Source organism: Oratosquilla oratoria, chromosome 24 (genome assembly GCF_046742065.1).
Source record: "Oratosquilla oratoria isolate Oo_2021 chromosome 24, ASM4674206v1, whole genome shotgun sequence".
Classification (NCBI taxonomy): domain Eukaryota; kingdom Metazoa; phylum Arthropoda; class Malacostraca; order Stomatopoda; family Squillidae; genus Oratosquilla; species Oratosquilla oratoria.
Genome location: NC_134800.1, coordinates 1,658,564 through 1,683,429, shown reverse-complemented (window position 1 = coordinate 1,683,429; position 24,866 = coordinate 1,658,564). Strand labels below are relative to the sequence as shown.

Genomic DNA, 24,866 nt, shown 5'->3' with positions numbered 1-24,866 from the left:
CTATATCTCTATCGACATTATGTGTATGCAGAGGCAGTGCAATGTAGTTCAGTTCGACGCTTTAAGATTCGTTTAGATAAACACCTAGGCAAGATGCTGTAATGACTGCCAGTTATTTTGTATTATTTGTTTGTTATTATTTGTTTGTTTATTATTTGAGTGATTTTTATTTATTAGTTGTCTGTAAATTTATTATTTAATATTTACCTGTTTGTTCATTATTTAACTATACTTATGCATATATTTATTTTATTATTATTTATATTACAATTTTTTTTATCATTATTATAATTGTTTTCCGAACCCAACCTACAGTAGTTATGGGCCAAAAGGTCTCCTGTCGGCATGCTCCGCCTTTGTAATCCTTTGTAATCCTTCGTAACCTCTACATCTGTCTGTCTGTGTGTATCTGCCTGTATCATTGCATCAGATCTCATTTCCGCTTATCTCTGGATCAGTGGACCGACCACGCATCGCCGCAGCTGTCATCGTTGTGCAAGAGCGCTCAAGCCCCGTGCAGGATCCCCGCCCTCACCTCTGCGTTGCTTCACATCCTGTGACCTTATTTTCCGGCACAGTTTTTCCAGAGTGTTTAGGGGATGTTTACCTGGGCGAACTCCCGTGTCCTGGCGCTGCATTGTGTTGCTGGGGATGAATACCCGTGTTCTGGGTGCCACAAGCATGTGCGCGCGCGCACACGCGCACAGACGCGTGTACACACAGGCACAGGCACACGCACACACACACACACACACACACACACACACACACACACACACACACACACACACACACACACACACATACACACACACACACACACATATATATATATATATATATATATAGAGTATATATATTACAATAGTAGGGTAGCAGATCCTCTTTCAGGCAGATTTGATTAAACTTTGCAGCAGCTTCTGCATTCACGAGTTTCTTTACAAACAAAACCCTGACCAATTTATCATTCCTACTTCTAAGTATATAGATCGCAGACATGTTCACCGTTGACCCAGTGGGCGGAGCTTCAGATCCTGTCTCCTGAGTGACCGTCCAAATCCCCCGTCTCTCCTAATGTTTCATATGTTTTTTGCATATATTGTCACCATTACTCTCTGTACTCAATTTGTACTGAAGATGCCTAAAGTTAGGCGAAAGCTCTACAAGTAAAATCAAGAAGCTAGTATTGTCTTCACATTCATTCCAAATGAAGTTTGGACACATAATAAGACAACGATATTCAACGTTCAAGTATTAGAAAAGTTGAACATGTCAGCAAGAAACTCGTGAATGCAGAAGCTGCTGCAAAGTTTAATAATTATATATATATATATATATATATATATATATATATATATATATGCGTATAAATTTAAGACCATGTATAAACATTGAAAGCACAGGGACGGTAGCCCATACGAGCATAGCTCCTGTATGTTAGGTAAAACACACACACACACACGCACACACACACACACACACACACACACACACACACACACACACACACACACACACACACACACACATTGTTGGATGCGTGCATGCATGCATTGCAGCACAGAACAGTTGTGTATCGTCCGCGATCCGAGTTGTCGCTTTGCGAATTTCACAATGGGACTGTGGCTTGTTTATGAGTCTTTAATGTTTTATTGTGTCGCCCCGCTTTCGTTGTTCGTTTTGTTTTTGTATTTTTCTTCCTCTCCTCCTTTTCCTTTTAACGAAATAAGGATTGACTCTGTATCGTTTTAATTGTGTAAATTGTTTTGTGAGATTTCGTTGCATAGGCTAGGTTTGTTTAGACATTCGGCGACTCTTCTTAGATGTTAGCTGGACTTGGACAAATCATTTGACTATGTATATCAAATGGAATTACGTTGAAGATAGGCGAGAAATGTTTAACTTAATACATGTGGAGAGGAAGAGTTCCAAAGAATCTATATAAGTAAATATTAAAGCATGAAAAATGTAGTATAAGTAGATATTAAACAATAAGAAAAAAAACTAAGAATCTATATTTAAGCAGATAATTAATCGATTTTTTTTTCTTGTTTCAGGTAATCCTTCTTCGTCTCTTTGGCCACGAGAGGTCAGTGTGGGATCGACCTTAGGTCACTGAAACTTAGTCCTGGCGCATTCCTAAGTCAGGTGGGTGCACTCCAAGGCACTGGGGTTCTGGGCCAGAAGATCTGGGGTTCTTAGAGGTCCCCCAGGAACACCCGTAAGTTTCTGGGAGAGGCCTGAAGTTTCTGGGAGGTTCTGGAAGTTTTTGAGAGCTCCTGGGAGAGTCTGGAAGGTTTTGAGAGCTTCTGGAAGCTTCTTGCAGAAGCTACAAGAAGCTTCTGAAAGCTTCTAGGAGCATCCGAAACACACCTTAGATCAAGATATAACAAAATGGCAAAGCTGGTTAAAAAGAATACACGTACAGCGAAACGTAATTATGAAATTAAGGTTGCTAGTCAAGCAAAATCCAACCCAAAAGGTTTTTCATTTCTATAGAACAAGAGATAAAGAAAGAATAGGACCAATTCAAAACGATGAAAATGTCATGACAGAATCGGAGGAAAAAATGAGTGAGGAGTTTAACAATTACTGTATGTTCTATCGCAGATTTTAAATTTGTGACGTGACATGTGACGATGTGTGATGTGTCTGGAGCTTTTCTCCTTGTTTGGAAAACATCTACAGGTGGTGATGTTAGGGATTTTGTTTACAAAGAATAATTTTCTTCCTAATAATTAAGAAATACAAAGACTGGGTGAGTCAGATTTGTGTGTGCTTGTGTACATGTGTGTGCGTGTGCGTGCGGACATGCGTGTGTGCGCATTCATTACTGGGGTCGCTCTACCGAGAAGTCCAATTTTCTGTAAAAAAAAAAAACCCGTTGACGTCATACAATGTCACATGACATGTAATGTGACTGTAACGTGTGACATTTAGGACGTGTAACGTAACGTGGCTCATAACTAACGTGAACGTGTAACGTGAAGTGTAACGTGATGTCATGTGATCCAATTTTATTTTATTTATTATTAATTATTATTATTATTATTATTATTATTATTATTGCTATTTTTTATGTTATCATTAATGTTATTGTTATATATATTTTTTCTTTTTACCAATGCTCAAATTTGATCATCTGTCATATTTTCCGTTTTGGACAAAGAAGGACAGGAGCCTTGTACGCCAGGAAGCGCTGAGTAGTAGCTGCGGCCGAAGCCGCCGTCACTTTTGCCCCTATGAGGCGCTTTGGGAATTGTTGGGGGCTAGGTAACACTCAGTCACAGCTGGGAATCGGAGAGGAGTGCGGGAGTCGAACCCACGAATGCGAGATCACCAAGTACACAAACACAGTTTAAAAAAAAAAATGTCAAGTTGTAGTCGAACTTTGGATTCGGGCCGGACGACGTTCTAAGAAGAAATGTTGTCGACATTGCGTCATGACGTCACGTTTCTCAGCTGGACCGGATGGGGAAAGGAGCAATAGCGGGCCTTTTTAATTCATTTATTTTGTTTTGTTTGTTTAGTTGTTTGGGTCTCCTTTTAGCTTATTATTGTTGTTATTATTATTATTATTATCATCATCATCATCATCATCATTCGTTTATGTATTTATTTACTTTTTATGAGATAAAACCGGTTTTATTTAGTTATTATTTTTTGTATATAATTTTTTTTGTTTCATTCAGTGCGTTGATATTTCATTTATCTTTTGTCATTTATTTACGTAGTTTATTTGCATGATGTTTAAATTTAGAAACGATTCAACAGAGAACGCCATGGCTGGATTTTGTCGTTAGACACGGGATTACAGAGGATGAGCGACGTGACGACAAGGGACGATTCGAATCGGGAAGAAATTGAGTGCAGAATAAACAAACAAAAGATTGAATAAACAAATGGATAAAATCAATGAACAAATAAATCAAAAGAAGACAAATTAAGTGTTGATTTAACTCTTGAAAATAAAAAGAATATATCACTTTGAATTTGGATTTTGTCGTACTCTGGTTACTAAAAGATGAACGACGACGCCTCGCCGACACGAAACGATTCGAGTTGGGACGAAATCAAGTGCAGAGTAAACAAACGGGAAATAAATAAGTAACTAGATGAATAAACAAGTAAAATACAGCAGCTAAAATAAATATTGCTTTAACTCCTGAAATATCGGTTTGTCAGAGTGACTTTGGTTTTAGTCTGGATTGATAAAAGATGAACGACGGGCTGACGGGAAACAGTTCGAGTCGGGATGAAATAGTGCAGAATAGATAAACAGAAGGTAAATGAACAAGTAGGTAAATACAAAAATAAACGGAACAACACATCAGGTTAATTGAATATTGATCTTATTCTTGAAAATATAAATGTCAGTGTTGTATTTAGTCACTGCTGGGAGTCGTAGATGAGCTTTGAGAAGATGAAATAGTGTAAAATAAACACATACTAAAAATAAACAAATGTCACGACTTACCTCCACATATAATAGTTTGTATTAATAAGCGACATGGGAGGACAACACTTAACGTTAATATCACTGCCTCCTCTCTTAATGGTGGATGGGCAAGCTGTTTATCATTAGTATTATATCACCATACATCAGCAAAGTAGGATAGACAAAGATATATATATATATATATATATATATATATATATATAGATAAGCTCCACCGCAAGAACTCGAACCTTTGTCGTATCGACCGCTTATTCTGAAACAAAGGCGATAGCATCGAGCCACCCAGGCCGTACAAAAGGAACCACCCGATTCTCGACCTGGAGGTTCCCCGACGGTACTAAGCTAGCTCGGTCTCTATTCTAATTTCACCGAGTCTTTATTATGGCGAGCCATCCGACAAGTTGTGTGTCATTTTGACAAATGGAAATAAGCTCCACCGCAAGGACTCGAACCTTTTCCGTAGCGACCGCTTATTCTGAAACAAAGACGATAGCATCGAGCCAGCCAGGCGGTCGCTACGGCAAAGGTTCGAGTCCTTGCGGTGGAACTTGTTTCCATTTGTCAAAATGACACACAAAAACATAATTATTTTCATATATTGAATATAAATTTTATATATCTTCATTAAATGCAATATAATTCGCCAGTTTAGTAAATGAATCACATTAATAAGATGGAATAGAATCGTGTTATCACTACCATCATTCAATAGATTTACCTTCTGATCACCACATTATTATTCAAATGGGTTCAACTGAACAAAATGATTCATATCATCAATTAAACTTAATTGGTATAATGTGCACCTTTGCAAAGAATTAAATTCTGTATTAATATCAATGAAAGAATTCACAAATAACATGGCTGCAATTGTCATGATATGCATATACATAATGTATCAATTTCATCTTGAAATCTACTTCATCTCCAGTTTTATCAAAATAATAATGAACTTCCAATGTAATACAATTTTCAAGCTTACATACCTTATTGGAGTTCTCTCTAGTACAGCTCCCTCTTATATGTGTGTATATCAAATAATTCCAACAGTTGTCCCCGGACTCGAACCCGAGACTTGTGCGTGGCAGGTCGTTGCTCTTCCAACTATGCTACAGAGTCTCGGTAACATAATAGGAAGAGCAACGACCTGCCATGCGCAAGTCTCGGGTTCGAGTCCGGGGACAACTGTCGGAATTATTTGATTGACATCGTCGTCATTGGCGATTCTATTCAGGTAAACATGTTATATTCTAGCATGTGGATATGAATCCCCATTAAGCTAACATGAGATACATGTTACTTGTTCAGCTGTAAGAGAGAGAGAGAGACCAGTCTTCTTTCAAATTGCTGTTCAACACAAACAAGTTCCAACAATGGATCTGTCGACATACATGGGTCGTAAACACAAATCATACGTTATTCATACATCACAAGAAATTAAAGCAAATACATCCTTGAATTTTCATACACTAATTGGAATATAACACTCCAAAATATATAACATATACGCAGATATGTTCATCTTTCGAAATACTTTGGTTTTCTCTTCCTACGAATAATGCGCATGCGGGGAATGAAAAATATGGAAAACACAACACAGGGGTGACTATCGTACGCGATACGGTAACACGGGTAACTTCGGGGCTGTGGGTATCCCAACAAACTCGCGGAAACCGATTTACCGTTGACACTAGTGGTTTCAATCACTGCGGTTTAATGACAAGGCAAGTCAGTGGAGGCGTTCACACACAACCGCGCAGTTTTTCACCGACTCTGCGGTACCGCCGCGGTTTCCGCGCGTTTCAAACCGCTAATGTGATCAGGGCCCTTAAGGCTAACCAAAGTTCCTAGTCATTGAATGAGACAGTTTGGAGTTAGTCACACACACACACACACACACACACACACACACACACACACACACACACACACACACGATTCGGTGGTGCGGTTGGTAGGATCCCTGGCTGTCACTAATGTGGTCCGTGTTCAAATCCTGCCCAGGGCTGAAATAATTTTAGTATCGCTGCGCTTCGAGTCGTTACTCCAACTCTTGTGGGCGGGGAGTTGGGTGTGTGTGCGCGTGTGAGGTCATAGCATTATCCATAGATCGGTTATACTAGCTCTGAGCTCTCTTCCGGGAGGGAAATAGCTGTCGGTTACGAATCCAACACGTGATCCAAAGACCAAGGTGAACACCAAAGTGAATACACACACACACACACACACACACACACACACACACACACACACACACACACACACACACACACACACACACACACACACACACACACACACACACACACACACACACACACACACACACACACACACACGGCTTGATGGCGCAGTGGTAGCGCTCGCAACCGCTGCCCCAGCGGTCCGAGCTAGAATCTCGCCCAGGGCGGAAATACTTTCAGTATCGTTTCGCTGCGAGCCGTTACTCCAACTCACGTGAGCTGGGATTTGTGTGTGTGTGTGTAAGCAAGCTTACAGCATTACCCATAGATCGGTCATACATGAGCTCCGAGCTCTCATCCGGGAAGGTAATAGCTGTCGACCACGATTCCAACATGTGATCCAAGACCATGGTGAATCACACACACACACACACACACACACACACACACACACACACACACACACACACACACACACACACACACACACACACACACACACCTACCTACCTACACCTACACACACACCTACACACACACACACCACACACACACACACACACACACACACACACACCTACACACACACACACCTACACACACACACACCTACACACACACACACACACCTACACACCTACACACACATACACACACACACACACACACACACACACATACACACACCTACACACCTACACACACACACCTACACACACCTACACACACACACACACACACACACACACACACACCTACACACACCTACACACACACACACACACCTACACACACACACACACACCTACACACACACACCAACACACACACACACACACCTACACACACACACACACACACACACACACACACACACACACACCTACACACACACACACACACACACACACACACACACACACACACACACACACACACACACACACACCTACACACACACACACACACACACACACACACACACACACACACACACACACACACACCTACACACACACACACACACACACACACACACACACACACACACACACACACACACACACACACACACACACACACACACACACACACACACACACACACACACACACACACACACACACACACACCTACACACACCACACACCTACACACACCTACACACACACACACACCTACACACACACACACCTACACACACACACACACACACACACCTACACACACCTACACACACCTACACACACCTACACACACACACACCTACACACACACACACACACACACACACACACACACACACACACACACACACACACACACACACACACGCATAAATGCAAGAAAATGAGTTGAACATAGGCCTCTTCGTAAAGATGGCCGACTTTATTCGTTTTATTCTGGTTGCCGTCTGTCGATGTTGTTCCTTTCCGTGGCAGCCTCGTTCGTGGGTTAAGGAATGGAGGTTAACCTCGTTCTCCACGAACTCCCATTGCTTCTCTCCACTTGTGTGACGCTCCACCGGGAAGGAAGAAGTCAAAGTGGAAGTTTGGGTGGAAATGTGCTGGGAATGTATCTTGATATTCTTACTTTTTTATTTATTTATTTGTCTATTTGTTTATTTGTTTATGCTTGTGTGCGTGTGTTGGGGAGTGGATATTGCTCTCTCTCTCTCTCGCTCTCTCTCTCTCTCTCTCTCTCTCTCTCGCTCTCTCTCTCTCTCTCTCTCTCTCTCTCTCGCTCTCTCTCTCTCTCTCTCTCTATATATATATATATATATATATATATATATATATATATATATATATATATAATATTATATCTGCTCTCCTCTCTCTCTCCTCTCCCCTCCCTCTCTGTATCTCCTCTCTTCTCTCTCTCTCTGTCTCATCTATCTCCATCTATATCTGCTCTCTCTCCTCTCTCTCTCCTCTCCCCTCCCTCTCTGTATCTCCTCTCTTCTCTCTCTGTCTCATCTATCTCCATCTATATCTCCTCTTTCTCCATCTCTATCTCCTCTTTCTCCATCTCTATCTCCTCTTTCTCCATCTCTATCTCCTCTCTCTCCGTCTCTCCCCCACTCCCTCCGTGGCCCTGTTCCCCAGGGGAAGTTTCGCGGGTCCCCCACCCCCCCGACCACCTCTCCTATGCGGACTTTTCATCCCCCCACCCCTCCCCCTCCCTCTTGGGCTCTCTCCCCTGGGGGGGGATTTGATAGCGTCTCTCCTTCGCCCCACTCCACATCACCCTGACTCACCCTGACTCGCCCCCCACTCACCCTTATCTCACCCAGTCGCACCCCAGTTCCTCCCTCACCCCACTCACTTCACCCCAACCACTTCACCCCCACCCTCTTCACCTTACTCCCCTTTTCACACCATCTCCCCTACCCTCTTCACCCCAAGCCCACCCTTTCCACACCATCTCCCCCACCCCATCACCCCACACCCTTTTTTCACCCCCAACACACCCTCATTTTAGCTCCTCTCACCCCACCCCCCCACACACACCTTGGCTTACCCCATCCCAGTTCACCCTCCATCTCACCTTACCCCTGCCTCGCCCCGTGACCCGGCCTGAGGTGTATAGTAAGGTCAGACTGTGGATTGAGGTAATAGTGATTATATTGTGTGTAGGGGAGGAGAAGAAGGGGTACGAGGAGGAGGAGGAAGAGAAGAAGGGGTACGAGGAGGAGGAGGAAGAGAAGAAGGGGTACGAGGAGGAGGAGGAAGAGAAGGAGGGGCACGAGGAGGAGGAGGAAGAGAAGGAGGGGTACGAGGAGGAGGAGTACAAGGAGGGGGAAGAGGAGGAGGAGGAGGAATTTTCCCTTTCAAGTGTGTCCTTCCTCCCTTCTCATCTTGGGGGGAAGGGGGATTGTGGGCGGTAAGAGGTATTCCCCTGAAAAGGATTGTGGTCATGGAAGGGGTGAGTAATAGGAGATGCACGTACACACGCACACATACACACTGTGTACAGGTACATGTACACACGTACACGCAGTACACATAGGGACACGCATGCACGCACACGTATGTATAGACACGCTCTCGTGAACGCGGACGCACTCAAGCACGCGCGCGCGCACACACACACACACACACACACACACACACACACACGCACACACACACACACACACACACACACACACACACACACACACACGCGCGCGCGCGCACACCTGTAGTTCAAACTCTACTAATATGTCATCATTCTTCCCAAATGGTGTCTTCTATTCAATAAATCTAATGTCGACGGTTCTCCATTACTTCTATATCTGGTATTTTCTTTTACCCATTGTGTCATTGAATGTTCTATAGTCATGTCAAGTAATGCATTTCCCCATAGATCCTCTCCACCTTTCACAGTCATCGCTTCCCAACATATTTCTTTGCAGTTAAAATCTCCCATAAGTACCAGGTTTCCTCCATCCTTAAGCATCTCGTTTAATGAATGCCTTGCACCTTCTAACATTTGCTCGTTTCTGGGGACACATAAATCACCATAAACTTTCAACTTTTCATCTCTATCTTCAATTTTGATCATGATGTTGCGAGATATAAAGACGGGACACCACGAGCATAGCTCTCCTTCCCGTAGAATACAATTAGGTAAATGCACACGTGCGCGCACTTGTACACACGCACACACACACGCACACACACACGCACACACACACACACACACACACGCACACACACACACGCACACACACACACACACACACACACACACACACACACACACACACACACACACACACACACACACACACACACACACACACACACACACACTTGAGCGTGGAGGCACCGTTATCGGAGTCAGAGACCTCCCCAAGTGGCCGATGGCATCAGTCCAGAGGTCGGCAACGAGGAGGAGGAGGAGGAGGAGGAGGAGGAGGAGGAGCGACTTCGAGTGGCCGGGAGGAGGAGGAGGACGACGAGGAGGTGGTGAGGTGAGGTGTCTGGGAAGTTGTATTTTTCATTCTATTTTCTTGTTTCTTATTTGTTCGATTGTATTGTATACGTTGTTTTGAAATTATATTTGGTGAATAATTTTCCTTTTTTTTCATTTTTCTTTTTTTTTCACCCAATAAGCTCGTTTGTTTCCTCGTTTCTTACACCAGGAGGCTCTTAACTTTTCCTTTGTGGACAACACCTCAAGTCACGACTGGACAAAGGGAGGGGGGAATGTATTAGGGTGTTAGTTGTCACCCTACATTGTCCTCTGTTCTGTGTGCGTGTGTGTGTGTGCGTGTGTGCGTGTGTGTGTGTGTGTGTGTGTGTGTGTGTGTGTGTGTGTGTGTGTGTGTGTGTGTGTGTGAGCCTTTTTTCCAGGTTCCTTTTCAATCCATAGTCTTCCCCTTTGTAAAGACTCGAAACAAAGGCAGATCGTTGAAGAACCTTGATACAGACAAGGAGACAGCAGTAAGGAGGGACTCGGAGGACCACTTGGCGCAGTGCCCATCATCCGCTCCTTCTCTTGCTTGAGCAAAGACTTGACATACCAGAGGGCCGGACAAGGTTGGATATTTTTTTAAGGTGTTTGGGGGGTTGGAGTGAGGGGTGGTATTAAGTCGCGAACGGGGGCTGGGAGGTTTCGGGGTTGGGGGGGAAGGTTGGTTGGGGAGGCTCTTTAGGACAAGCGCGCGTTGTCCTGAGCTACTTCTCGTCCTCTGTGGAATGGAATGAATACATACATGAATATATATGCATGTTTATATGTTTGTATATAGGCATGTATATATGTCTATTTGTATATATATAAATGTTTGTGTGTGTACATGTACGTATGTATACGTATATGTGTATGTATTGTGGACACTCTTGGAAGTTCTCGATGTACTTGTTCATGATGAACAGAAGAACGAACTTTTGAACAGCGCTGTGGGCAAGACCTGCGAGGGCAGCTGGCGCTGCAGGTGCCGTCTCGGGGGAGGGAAGGTGGGAGGGGGAGGAAGGGTGGGAGGGGAAGGAAGGGTGGGAGTGAGAGGGAGGTAGGGAAGGTTGGGGAGAGGGAGGGAAGGGTTGGGGAAAGGGAGGAAGGGGATGGGAAGGAGGGTATGAGCGGGAAAGAGGGAGGGATGGGAGGAGGGAGGGAGGGAAGGTATGAGAGGGAAAGAGGGAGGGTGGGTAGGAGAAGGGAGGGAGGGTAGAAGGATAGAGGAAGAGGGGAGTGGGGAAGGGGAGAGGGCGGGAGGGGGGAGTGCGCGCGTGCGCGTGAGAGACCTGTTCACCTCAGGTCAGATCATTCGGTGCCTTATCGCAGTCGCTTCGAGGAGGGGGAGAGAGGAGGAGGAGGAGGAGGAGGAGGAGGAGGAGGAGGAGAAGGGAAAGGTGACCCTGAAGCAGTCAATGCGGTGTCTCTGACTCCCCCCACACGAGCTTTCACGCGATACTTTGGGTTTTAGTATCGCCGTCGAACTACGTGGGTGGAAAAGGAATGGATATGTTGTGTACAAATTGCAGCCCTTTGGCCTCCTCGTAAGTAGATGAAGTCCATTTTGTGCCCCTACTAATTGTACCTATTCCCGCGCAGAAGCACAATTCCCATCCCCTCGGGGCCATTACTATGTGCCACTGTCACCTGTGCTCCTTTTCGGTACGCCTCATTGTTTATAAACAGCTTGGGCCTGTAACCAGGCCCACTTCTCAGGACCCAACTTGTAACGCATCTTGGCCCCAGGTCATTCTGTGGTCGGCCTCCCCCCCCCCCACTCATAGACGGACGCTGGCACCTTTTCACCATAATAAAACCAACAAACCAACCATAACTTCATTGACTCTCTTGGCACCAGAGCCCATGTAACACGCTCGTATGTGTGTTGGTGGGTGTGGTGTTGTTGATAGTAGGTGGTGGTTGATGATGTTATTGTCGGGGTGGCGGATGTTATTCATTCGCGTACTGCCAACTAACAACAACAATGACAGCAACATCAAAAACAATATTAACAACAACAACAGCAGTAACACCAACAACATTAACACCGACAACAACAACACTACCAACAACACCAACAATAACAACAACGCGTAGCCTGGATCCGTGTATAGCTGTAAGCACTTCGAAGACTAATCTAACACAAAGAAAAAAGTACACATGGTTGATCTAATATTACATATTCACTTATCAAGCTCATATTTACTTTTCTCGATCTCGTTTTCATAAGGATCCCTCTCGTTTACTCTTGACAGAAGACCTTTTGTGTAGACAGTGACACTTCGCCCTTGACATTTCACATTCAAGTTCCCCCTTAATTAATTAACCCACGAACGCATAAAGCTCCTTTAAAGGAACATAAAAAGTTTACCACTAAGATTTAATTACACGGAAGTCATGCAACAAAACTTCGTTTTCTTCCGTTAATATTTAACGAAAAACGTTTTCTGTTGCATATTAACGAAACAAAATGAAAAATTCAGGCAGCACATTCGTGGAATCATGTTTTGAAAATAAACAATTTTTATCTGTTCCTTTAAAGGAGCATTATGCGCTCGTGGTTTAATGAGGTCACCCGGAAACTATGGGGTTCTTGACCTCGTTTTCGACAACATTCCGTCCGGGCCAGAGGATCTTCAATTGCGGGCGGGGGGGGGGGGCGATGAGGTTAGGTCAAATCTTCCTGGAGGGAGGAGGGTGGTATGTCACGTCCTGGGTGGGGGGGAGGCTTTTGATTTGTGTTTGTGCTTGCTTGTGTTTGTGTGCGTGTTTCTCTCTCTCTCTCTCTCTCTCTCTCTCTCTCTCTCTCTCTCTCTCTCTCTCTCTCTCTCTCTCTCTCTCTCTCTCTCTCTCTCTCTCTCTCTCTCTCTGTGTGTCTCTCTCTCTCTCTCTCTCTCTCTCTCTGTGTGTGTGTGTGTGTGTGTGTGTGTGTGTGTGTGTGTGTGTGTGTGTGTGTGTGTGTGTTTACCTAGTTGTATTTACCCACTTGTATTTTACGGGAAGGGGAGCTATGCTCGTGGTGTGTGTGTGGCAGACAGACAGAGCACCGATACCAAGAGGCTAGAAGTCAGAGGGAAGCGGTTCGAATCCCGATAAACACGGTGTTAACCTCCCCCCCCCTCGAGAACTCCGACAGAGGCTGTCATGTCTATTCACCCCGTTGGGGGAATGAAGGCTGAAATAGAAGAAAAAAAGTTTGAACAAATCTTGATATTAAGACAATTCCCCAAAATAAATGAAAAAATAAATTAAATTGAATAAGAAATTAAACGCCCGTGCACACACACACACACACGCACGCACACGCACGCACACACGCACACAAACGCAGACAGTAAGAGACAGGACCTCACGAACATTGCTCCCTCACTGTATATTAAGAATAAAAATTAAATAAGAGATAAAAATATATATAGATAAATAAGTGGAAATGGAAAATTGAAATAGAAATAATTGAAGGCAAAGAAGACGACGAGTCATGAGAACCACCTGGGACAGGTGGAGGAAGAAGAAGAAGAAATGTTGACAAGACGCCCCCAGCTGAGACCCAGCCCTTAAAATGAGGGGGGAGGGGGGAAGGGGGGGAGGTAATTACTGCTGAAGAGGCGTCGAGAGGCAGGAGGGAAGAGGCCAGCGCGCTACAGGGAGAGATTAAGAACGAGGACGAGCCCTTAGGCCTCGAGGGCCAGCTGGAGTGGAGGGCGAGGTCGAGGAGGAGGTTTCGAGGAAGCGGGGAGGGGGGAGTCTTTGTGGCAGAAAATTATGGCTTTAAATACAGGTTACTGATGCTCGAGGGTGAGGTAGGAGGTGGAGGACGAGCTGAAGGTAGGATGAGCCGGGTGCCTGACTGGGGGGCTGGATTATTTTGTATTTTATTTATTTGTTTATTATTTTTTCAACAAATTTTACTCCAACGCTTTTCAGCCTTTACTTGCCCTGTGTGGTAGATAGGCATCGTCCTTCTAATTTTGTCTCACACACACACACACACACACACACACACACACACACACACACACACACACACACACACACACACACACACACACACACACACACACACACACACACACACACACACACACACACACACACACACACACACACACACACACACACACACACACACACACACACATATATATATATATATATATATATATATATAATGAACGACACGCTCTCTTTTTCCCTTGTCTTTTTATATACTTCCAGAGAAGAATGCCTTTGCATATTATTTTCTTTCCTTCTTGTCGTATCAATAAAAAGGAAAGAGAGAGAGAGAGAGAGAGAGAGAGAGAGAGAGAATTTGAAGGGCATTCACATGATTGCCCCCCCCTTCCCTCCGTCAATTCCAGGAATCACGAAGATAACACTCCCCCCTCTCCCCCTTTCTCTCCCTCTCCTCCTCCCCTTTCTCCCCTCCTCCCCTTCTTCCCCCCTCTTCCCTCTTCCTCCCCCTTCCTCCCTACTTTACCCCCTCTTCCCTCCCCTCTCTCTCCTTCCCCTCTTCCCTCCCCTCTTCCCTCTCCTCCCCCTCTTCCCTCCCCTCTCCCTCTCCTTCCCCTCTTCCCTCCCCTCTCTCTCCTTCCCCTCTTCCCTCCCCTCTTCCCTCTCCTCCCCCTCTCTCTTCCCCCTCTCTCTCTTCCCCCTCTCTTCCCCCTCTCTCTCTCTTCCCCCTCTCTCTCTTCCCTCCCCTCCTCTCCCTCTCCTCTTCCCTTCCCTCCTCTCCCCTCCCCTCCTCTCCCCTCCTCCCCCGCTCCCCCTCCTCCCTCTCCTCCCCTTTCTACCTCTTGTCTCCCCCTTCCCCACCACTCTCTCCTCACCCCACCTTTTCCTCCACTCTCCCACTCTCCCACATTTTCTCCCACTCCCCCCCTCACCCGTTTCCTTAGAGAGGATGCATGTCCACAAACCCGGGACGCCTATTGTATTGCGTTGTAATGTATTGCGTTGTATGGTAGTGTAGGGGAAAATAGATGAGCCCCACGCACACACAGAAATACGGGTTCCAGACGTGTGAAGGAACGAGTCCTATTTTTAGAACCGATGACAGTTTAGACCAATAGGTGGAATGTCATCCCCTTGGGAGTGACATTCCACCCCCAATTTATAGAAAAAATAAAAAAAAAAGATGGTGTAATGCCTGCCATTTATTTTATATTTATTTATCTCTGTTATTTGTCGGCTTGTTATTATTTCCTTGATTATCATTTATTGCTATTTATCTGTCAATTTATTATTGTTTACCATTTACCTGTTTGTTTATTATTTAACTTTACCTATTTATTTATTTACGAAATTTATTATTTATATTATAAATTTATTTTTTTATTCATCATTATTATATATATTTTTGCATCCAACCTAGTTACGGACCAAAAGGTCTCCTGTCGGCATGCTTCACCTTTGTAATTCTTTGCAAAAAAAAAATAATAATAATAATAATAATCATCAGCAGGTAGAAGATAAAACGACTTCGGAAGACGTCGTACTCAGAATGTCAAAATCGGAAATTAGAATTAAGTTTAAAGTAGACCGAAGGTCAGGTAAACTAATCAGAATTAAAATGTCATAGTTCATAGTATGATAAAGACTTCGGTGACAAAATAGAATGTATAAAAGGCGGTTAGGAAGTAGAAAGAATAGGACAAATAGAAACGGCTAACTCCGTCTAGTCAGTTGTAGGTCAGACATTATTTATGTTGGAAATATGTAGAGAAAACATAAACCAAATGTTTACTTGGACAGCTAACATCCAAAACCCCTCTCCCTTCTCCTCCACATCCTCCTCCCTTCCTCCTCCCCTCCCCTTCCTCCCATCCCCATCCTCTCCCTCCTCTCTCCTCCCCATTCCCCTCCATCTCTCCCCTCCCCCTTTCCCTCCATCTCCCCCCTCCTTTCCCTCTACCTCCCCTCCCCCTTTCCCTCCATCTCCCCCCTCCTTTCCCTCCAACTTCCTCCTCCCCTCCCTCTTCTCTCCCTCTCCCCCTTCCCCTCCACCCCCTCATTATTATTTTTTCTTTTATTAATATTTTTTGTCTTTTATTAATTTTGTATTTTTGTATCTTTTCAGGTGAGTTGGACAGCCTTCTTGGAAGTGTTCCCAAATGTTCCCAGGTTTGAGACTTACCTGCCTTCGTAACTGTTTCCAGGTTAGAGACGTCGTGTTTTGACATATTAAGGGAATTCGTTGAAATTTAATTTTTCAAAAAATGAATTAGGAACAACGACGTGAACGAAATGTTCCATGTATGTTGACGGGAAACGTGTAGAAATATTCTCACAAAGCTGTGCACAAATTAATATAATTTAGTAAATCTCTTTCGTGCATAAAACCTGGCAAAATTTGAATCCTAATTCACCTAAAGTAGACTTATGTCTTACATAATTGTTGTATAATTTGTGCCTTTTGATAGTCGATGTATTTTTAATTTAGATCTTCTTTAATTGTAATCGTATTTATGATTGATCAAAAATAGTTTTAGCTGTAATTTAATACGAAACTTGTTCGTCGATGGGATGTGACGTAATCGTTCTCCCGTGACGTCATTCGCAAGTGACGTCATCGTTCGCCAGTGACGTCATCGTTCACCCGTGACGTCATTCGCAAGTGACGTCATCGTTCACCCGTGACGTCATCGTTCACCCGTGACGTCATCGTTCGCCCGTGATGTCATTTTTGGACGTGATATCATCGCCGGGACGTGACGTCATCGTTCGAAAGACTTCCTTGTGAGTTCACGGACGCCGAGATCTAGAATAAGTTATGATAATAAGCGACCTTGACGTCAAGATATCATCAACAGTGACTCTGTTGCAGTGAGAACGCGTTTGTGCTCTTAAGACTGACATTGGGTGCAGGCGCTACTCTGCAGAACAGATTTGCAGAAAATAGATAGAACATAAATAGCAGAACATAAATAACAGAACATAAATAACAGAACATAAGTGCAGAACATAAGTAGCAGAACATAGCAGAAAATAGGTAGCAGAAAATAAATAGCAAAACATAGCACAACATAAATAGCAGAACACAAATAGCAGAAAGATAGGAGGCCAAAAATCTCAGAACATAAATAGCAGAACATAAATAGCAGAACATGAGCAGGAGGACAGAAACCTCAGAACAAAATCTCAGAACAAACTTACTGAAAAAAACAACAAATTGCATCAAAAAATCGCAAAAAAAAAATGATCGCGCAACAAAATATTGCACAAAAGATAGCATTTATAAACCGCATAATAACTCCTTAAAATAGCCTACAAATATAGCACATGAACAATTTCGCAAAAAAAAAAAAAAAAAAAAAAATGGCATCCATCCTGTGGCATAGGAAACATCCTTGAGAAATCAAACATCTTCTCCCGGTCCCCCTCTCCCTCTTTCCCCTCTCCCCCTTTCCCCTCTCCCCTTTCCCCCTCTCCCCTTTCCCCCTCTCCCCCTTTCCCCTCTCCCCCTTTCCCCTCTCCCCTTTCCCCTCTCCCTCTTTCCCCTCTCCCTCTTTTCCCTCTCCCCTCTTTCCCCTTCTCCCCCTCTCCCCCTTTCCCTTCTCCCCCTTTCCCTTCTCCCCTTCCCTTCTCCCCCTTTCCCTTCTCCCCTTTCCCCTCTCCCCCTTTCCCCTGTCCCCCTCTCCCCCTTTCCCTCGCTCCCCTCTCCCCCTTTCCCCTCTCCCCCTTTCCCCTCTCCCCCTTTCCCTCTTCCCCTTTCCCTCTCCCCCTCTCCCCCTTTCCCCTCTCCCCATCCCCTCTTCCCATCCCCTCTCCCCATCCCCTCTCCCCCTCTTCCCATCCCCTCTACCCCTCTACCCTCTCCCCCTCTACCCCATCCCCTCTTCCCCATCCCCTCTTCCCCTTCCCCTCTTCCCCTTCCCCTTCCCAGTCCCCTCTCCCCATCCTCCTCTCCCATCCTTCCTCTCCCCTTTCCCCTCTTCCCCTTTCCCCGTCCCCCATCCCCTCTGACCCATCTCTCCCCATCTCTTTTTCCCATCCCTTCTCCTCATCTCCTCTCCCCTCTTCCAGTCCCCTCTCCCCCTCTACCCCATCCCTTCTCCCCATCCCCTTCCCCTCTCCCCCTCCCCTCTCCCCCCTCCCCTCTCCCCCCTCCCAATAAACAAAATTATTCACCGTCACCCATAACCCAAAATCTACGGCCATCTAGTGGGGGCGATAATCTACCCTTTCCCACGGGGTAGAGTCGGTGGGAGGCTCCCCACGGGGGGATGGGGGGCGTGGCTCCCCACGGGGCTCCACCGCCTCGGCGTTTCCAATGAAGACGGATGAAGAGGGGGGGGGGAAGGGGGGAGCAAGATTATGGCTGAGGCAAGAATGGATTGATAGATGAGGCACCTCTTCGGCTCAGCCTGGATGGATGAATGGATGGATGGAAGGAGGATGTAAGGATACTTCCGTGGCGAAATGGTTTAGTGTGCGCGCGATTTGTATATGTACATTTGTGTGTGTGTGTTTGTATATATGTGTGTACACACACACACACACACACACACACACACACACACACACACACATAGACACAGACAAAGAGTGACAGGCAGAAATACTGTAGACAGACAGACAGACAGACAGACAGGTAGACGTACAGATTGTTGCCAATAGCCAGCGCTTCTATCCTTGGGAGGAGGAGGAGGAGGCTACCACAGGAAGAAGAGCTGATCTCCTTCCTCCCCCTCATTCCTCCTCCTCCTTACTCCTGCTTCCTCCTCACTCCTGCTTCTTCCTCCTTCCTGCTTCTTCCTCCTTCCTCTTCCTCTTCTTCTTCGTCCTCCCTCCTCCTGCTCCTTCCTCCTACTCCTCCTTCCTCCTACTCCTACTTCGTCCTACTCCTCTTTCCTCCTACTCCTCCTCCTTCCTCCTACTACTCCTCCTTCCTCCTACTTCTCCTCTTCCTCATTACTCCTTTTCCTCTTCCTCCTCTTCCTCCTCCTCAGTCCGCCTCCTTACTCCTCTTCCTCCTCGTCCTCTTCCTCCTCGTCCTCTTCCTCCTCGTCCTCTTCCTCCTCCTCTTACTCCTCCTCCCCTCCTCTTCCTCCTCGTTCAGTCCGGTGACACAGAGCAGAGCATTCCCAGAGGAGGGCAGGAGGACTGGTCCGAGAGTTCCTTCCCAGAGAGAGAGAGAGAGAGAGAGAGAGAGAGAGAGAGAGAGAGAGAGAGAGAGAGAGAGAGAGAGAGAGAGAGAGAGAGAGAGAGAGAGAGAGAGAAGGACCAGAGGACCGTTGCCGCCCACTGTGGGGCCGCGGGTCTCAGCTCAGGGAAACCCGAGGCAGCAAACTATCACTGTTATTACTATTAGTAGTAGTACTGGTAGTAGTAGTAATTTTGTTATTAACATTGTTACATTATATTAGTGTTATATTTTGATATGTTTGTAGTATTTTGCCATCATTAATGTTATTGATGTTTGATTATATTTACATAATTATTTCATCATTATCATCTTAATATTATCAATATTATATTACATCATAACCATCGTAATTGTGTATGATCTTTAATACTGTGTGTGTGTGTGCGTGTGTGTGTGCGTGCGTGTATGTGTGTATGATTCACTATGGTCTTTCGATCACGTGCTGGACTCGTGATTAACAGCTATTTCCCTCCTGGAAGAGAGCTCAGAGCTCGTATGACCGATCTATGGGTAATGCTGTGACCTTACACGCGCGCGCGCACACACACACACACACACACACACACACACACACACACACACACACACACACACACACACACACACACACACACACACACACACACACACACACACACTCCCCGCCCACGACAGTTGGAGTAACAACCCACAGCGCAGCGATACTGAAGTTATTTCAGCCTTGGGCTGTGTGTGTCCTTTTGGATCACGTGTTGGACTCGTGATCGACAGCTATATCCCTCCCGGGAGAGAGCTCAGAGCACGTATGACCGATCTATGGGTAATGCTGTGACCTTACACGCACACCCCCTCCAACTCCCCGCTCACGAGAGTTAGAGTAACGACTCGAAGCGCAGCGATACTGAAATCACTTCAGGCCTGGGCAGGATGCGAACCCGGATCATCGTAGTGACAGTCGGAGACTCTACCAACCGCGCCACAGAGTCATGTGTGTGTGTGTGTGTGTGTGTGTGTGTGTGTGTGTGTGTTCGCGTGCGTGCGCGTGCGCGCGCGTGCAGAGGGATGTTCACATTGAGACCCATGAGTCACTCATCCGCTACATAGCTGGAGCTTTGCTTTGTGACAGTGGTATGGTGGTATGTTGGTATGGTGGTATGAAGCCGGCATAAGTATGGTCGTAGTGTATTTTAGTTTTGTGTATTTATTTTCAATTTGTTATTCATCTGTTTATTCATCCATTCATTTGTTTATTGTTATTATTATCATTATCATTATTATCATTATTCTTCTTATTGTCATTATCATTGTTATCACTTTGTCAAAACCAGCGTTTCTGTCCTTGGGAACAGAGCCATTATTACTGTGGTATTCTAAAAAAATTGCTTATATAAGTCTTTCCCTTCCAAGGATTTATATAAGGAAAGATTTTTTTTAAAGAATACTACTGTTAGTCTCCAGCCATTAGCGAGGGCTGCGTGACTCCTCTCCGTAGGGGTGTCACCAAGCCCTCCCACACGGAGGTAATGTGATGTTCGTGGTGAAGTTTGTTTAATTATTTTTTCTTTAATTGGCAACTCGACCAGTGGTTTTAGAAGCGACTAAATTGCTCTGAATCTAGATCAATCTTGCCTATACTATACAGCACAAAAGTGACAAAAAGATTAGATAAACAAAAAATAAAAAAAGATATGTTTTAAGTTTTGATATTTTGGTCAACTCTCGAAATGTTTAGAAATATGGACATCGTCTGTGTGTGTGTGTGTGTGTGTGTGTGTGTGTGTGTGTGTGTGTGTGTGTGTGTGTGTGTATTCAGTTATTATTATTATCATTATCATTAATTTTGTTCTTTTATTGTTTTGATCTCGTATATAGATTTTTGTAAAGTTCCCAATTGACAATTTCATTCATTTAAGGAGGAGACCTTACCCCCTCCCCACTCCCTCCCCACCAGGGTTGGGGGGAAAGGGGGTTATGGTGATTCGGTCCATTTCAGTTAATAAAGACCGTTAAGGTTAGTGGACTCGTTCGCACACACGTTCTCACGTTCTCTCTCTATCTCTCTCTACTCTCTATTCTCTACTCTCTATTCTCTCTACTCTATTCTCTCTCCACTCTCTTCTCTCTTCTCTACTCTCTATTCTTTACTCTCTATTCTCTACTTTCTTCTCTTCTTTCTTCTCTCTAATCTCTTCTCTCTACTCACTCTTCTCTCTCTACTCTCTACTCTCTTCTCCTGTCACACACATACACACACACACACACACACACACACACACACACACACACACACACACACACACACACACACGTGTGTGTGTGTGCAGAAGGAAAGATATGTAATCAAGGCAGCGTCTGATAATAAATCATAAAGTACATGTGTGTGCGTGCGTGTCTGCGCGTATATTCGTGAGCATTTGTCCCCTCCCCAAAAAATGTATATATATATATATATATATATATATATATATATATATATATATATATATATATATATATATATATATATATCAAAGCATTTGATATGCGATTATGGGGAGTTAAGGGGGATTAGGGGGGTCCCCCTGAACGAAGAGAATCGCCTGGCGACAGGGAGGCCGAGGTGACGAGTCAGCTGTGGTTTCGTGTTTATCGCCAAATTTTATGATTCTCTGTCGAGTGATGACGTCGGTGCTGATATGTTGCGTTGCGTTGCGTGCGGACCCCAAAACTTGGGTCGCAGTCAGCACAAGTAGGCATACGTCTCTCTCTCTCTCTCTCTCACTCTCTCTCTCTCTCTCTCTCTCTCTATATATATATATATATAAATATATATATATATATATATATAATATAATATATAATGTGTGTACATATATATATATATATATAGAGCAGACTAGAGTGAAAGATATTGTGGAAGCAGTAAAAGAGAGGAAGTGGAATTGGGCAGGTAAGTTGGTACGAACGACTGATGAGCGATGGAGCAAATGCATTACTGAATGGACGCCGCAAGATAGGAAGCGTGGAAGAGGGAGACCAGACAGAAGGTGGAGAGACGAGATCGAGAAGTTTGCAGGAGTGACGTGGCAGAGAGTGGCACGGTCGTGTGAATCATGGAATGCTATGAAGGAGGCCTTTGTTCAGCAGTGGACTCAGAGGATGGCTGATTTGATTGATTTGATTGATTGATATATGATTTGGATGATGGAGAACATAAACACAGGGGAAGGCTCGGAACCCTAAACACTCTAACGTTTCGTTCGCTTAGAACTTCTTCAGAGAGTGTACGGAAAACTGTATTTGAAGTTTATGTACTAAATTTAATTATCTTTGCGGATACTTGGGAAAGAAGACGAACTTGATTATATTATGAAAACCTTTGACAAACTTGGATATCCAGAGAGATTGTTGAGTAGAACAAAAAGAAAAGCAATGAATATTTATGATCGTGGAAAGAGAGAAATGATAAGAATAATACCAAATTTGTATCAGTACCTGGCTCAGAAACGTCACCAATAATAGATAAATATTTAACAAAAACAGGTATAAACATAGCTAAGAGGACAGGTGATTTGATAAAGACTTCCGAAAAGAGAACCAATTCCGAAAACAGCGTCGTATACAAAATCCCGTGCAATAGTTGCTCAATGGCATATTATGGCGAGTCATCAAGGGGATTAGAAAAAAGAATTTATGAACATAAAAACGACATAAAAGCACATAAGACTTCTAATTCTTTAGTAGTTCATGCGGAAAAATTCGATTATTTACCAAACTGGAGAGGAGCTGAAGTGTTACGTAAAGGTTTTGATGAATTCACTAGAAGAATTGTAGAATCCGCATATATTTCAACTAATAATTCATCGAATCATCGAGGAGGGTTTATCAATTTAGCTAAACAAACTAGTATTTTAATTCTAGAACACGCAAAAAAAACGACCTTTCCCAAATATCCGCAAAGATAATTAAGTTTAGTACATAAACTTCAATTACAGTTTTCCGTACACTCTCTGAAGAAGTTCTACGCGAACTTTTATGAATATTTTATTTTATTTATTCACTTGTCTAATAATGAAATAATAATAATAATAGTAATAATGATTAATAAAAGTAATAATATACGGTTTATTGGGTACAGCAGCATTACTATGTAGTGTGTGTGCGTTCGTGTGTGTGCGTTCGTGTGTGTGTGTGTGTGTGTGTGTGTGTGTCTGTCTGTGTGTGTAGCACCATCATTTTATGAAGACGTCTCTTCTTCCTCCTCTTCCTCCTCTTCCTCCTCTTCCTCTTCCGCTTCCTCTTCCTCTTCCTCTTCTCCCTCCTCCTCTTCTTCCTCCTCCTCCTGGGACTTATGCGCAGTTTGACACTGCCATGCTTGTTGTTTACGATAGGTGTCAGTATCTGAGTTAGCAATATTCCAAGAACGAGACGGACGGGGGCTCCCAGAGAACAAGACGAGGCGGGGCTCCCGTAACGGAACGCAAGGGACCCCCCACGAACGAGAAGGATCCCCACGAGCGAGATGGATCCCCACGAGCGAGATGGATCGCCACGAACAGATGGATCGCCACGAGCGAGATGGATCCCTACGAACGAGATGGATCCCTACGAACGAGATGGATCCCTACGAACGAGATGGATCCCTACGAACCGATGGATCCCCACGAACGAGATGGGATGAGGACATCCAAAGGAACAACACAGGATGTGATACAAGAACTACGAAGGATGGGGCCCCAAGTGAACAGGACATACGGGGGCCCCCAAGGACAACACAGGATGGGGTCCCCAGATAACAACACAAGATGGGGCCCCCAGATAACAACACAAGATGGGGCCCCCAAGGACACATGATGGGGCCCCCAGAGAACAGGACATACGGGGGCCTCCAGATAACGACACAGGATTCCCCTAGAGAACGAGACTGACGGGGGCCACAGAGAAAGAACGAGGGCCCCGAGAAAGGACGGGGGCCCCCGAGATAAAGAACGAGAAAGGAACGGGGACCCCGAGAACGAACGAGAAAGGAACGGGGGCCCCCGAGAAGGGACGAGAAAGGAACGGGGGCCCCCGAGAACGGACGAGAAAGGAACGGGGGCCCCCGAGAAGGGACGAGAAAGGAACGGGGGCCCCCGAGAAGGGACGAGAAAGAAACGGGGGCCCCCGAGAAGGGACG

General features: G+C 44.8%; 1 protein-coding gene across 12 annotated transcripts in view; it reads left to right on the top strand.

Moving 5' to 3' along the window:
* LOC143038370 (uncharacterized) overlaps positions 1–24,866 on the top strand; it is a 163,199-nt gene that overhangs the window by 54,117 nt on the left and 84,216 nt on the right. Inside the window, exon 2 of one of the 12 annotated variants that reach the window (XM_076207416.1) lies at positions 2,058–2,148. The exons of 10 other annotated variants lie outside the window; for them this stretch is intronic. The gene's annotated coding sequence lies outside the window, so the exon portion shown is untranslated. Of the gene's footprint in view, positions 1–2,057; positions 2,149–16,723; positions 16,743–24,866 lie in introns of those variants that run through there. One more of the 12 variants, XM_076207417.1, reaches the window with a different exon arrangement.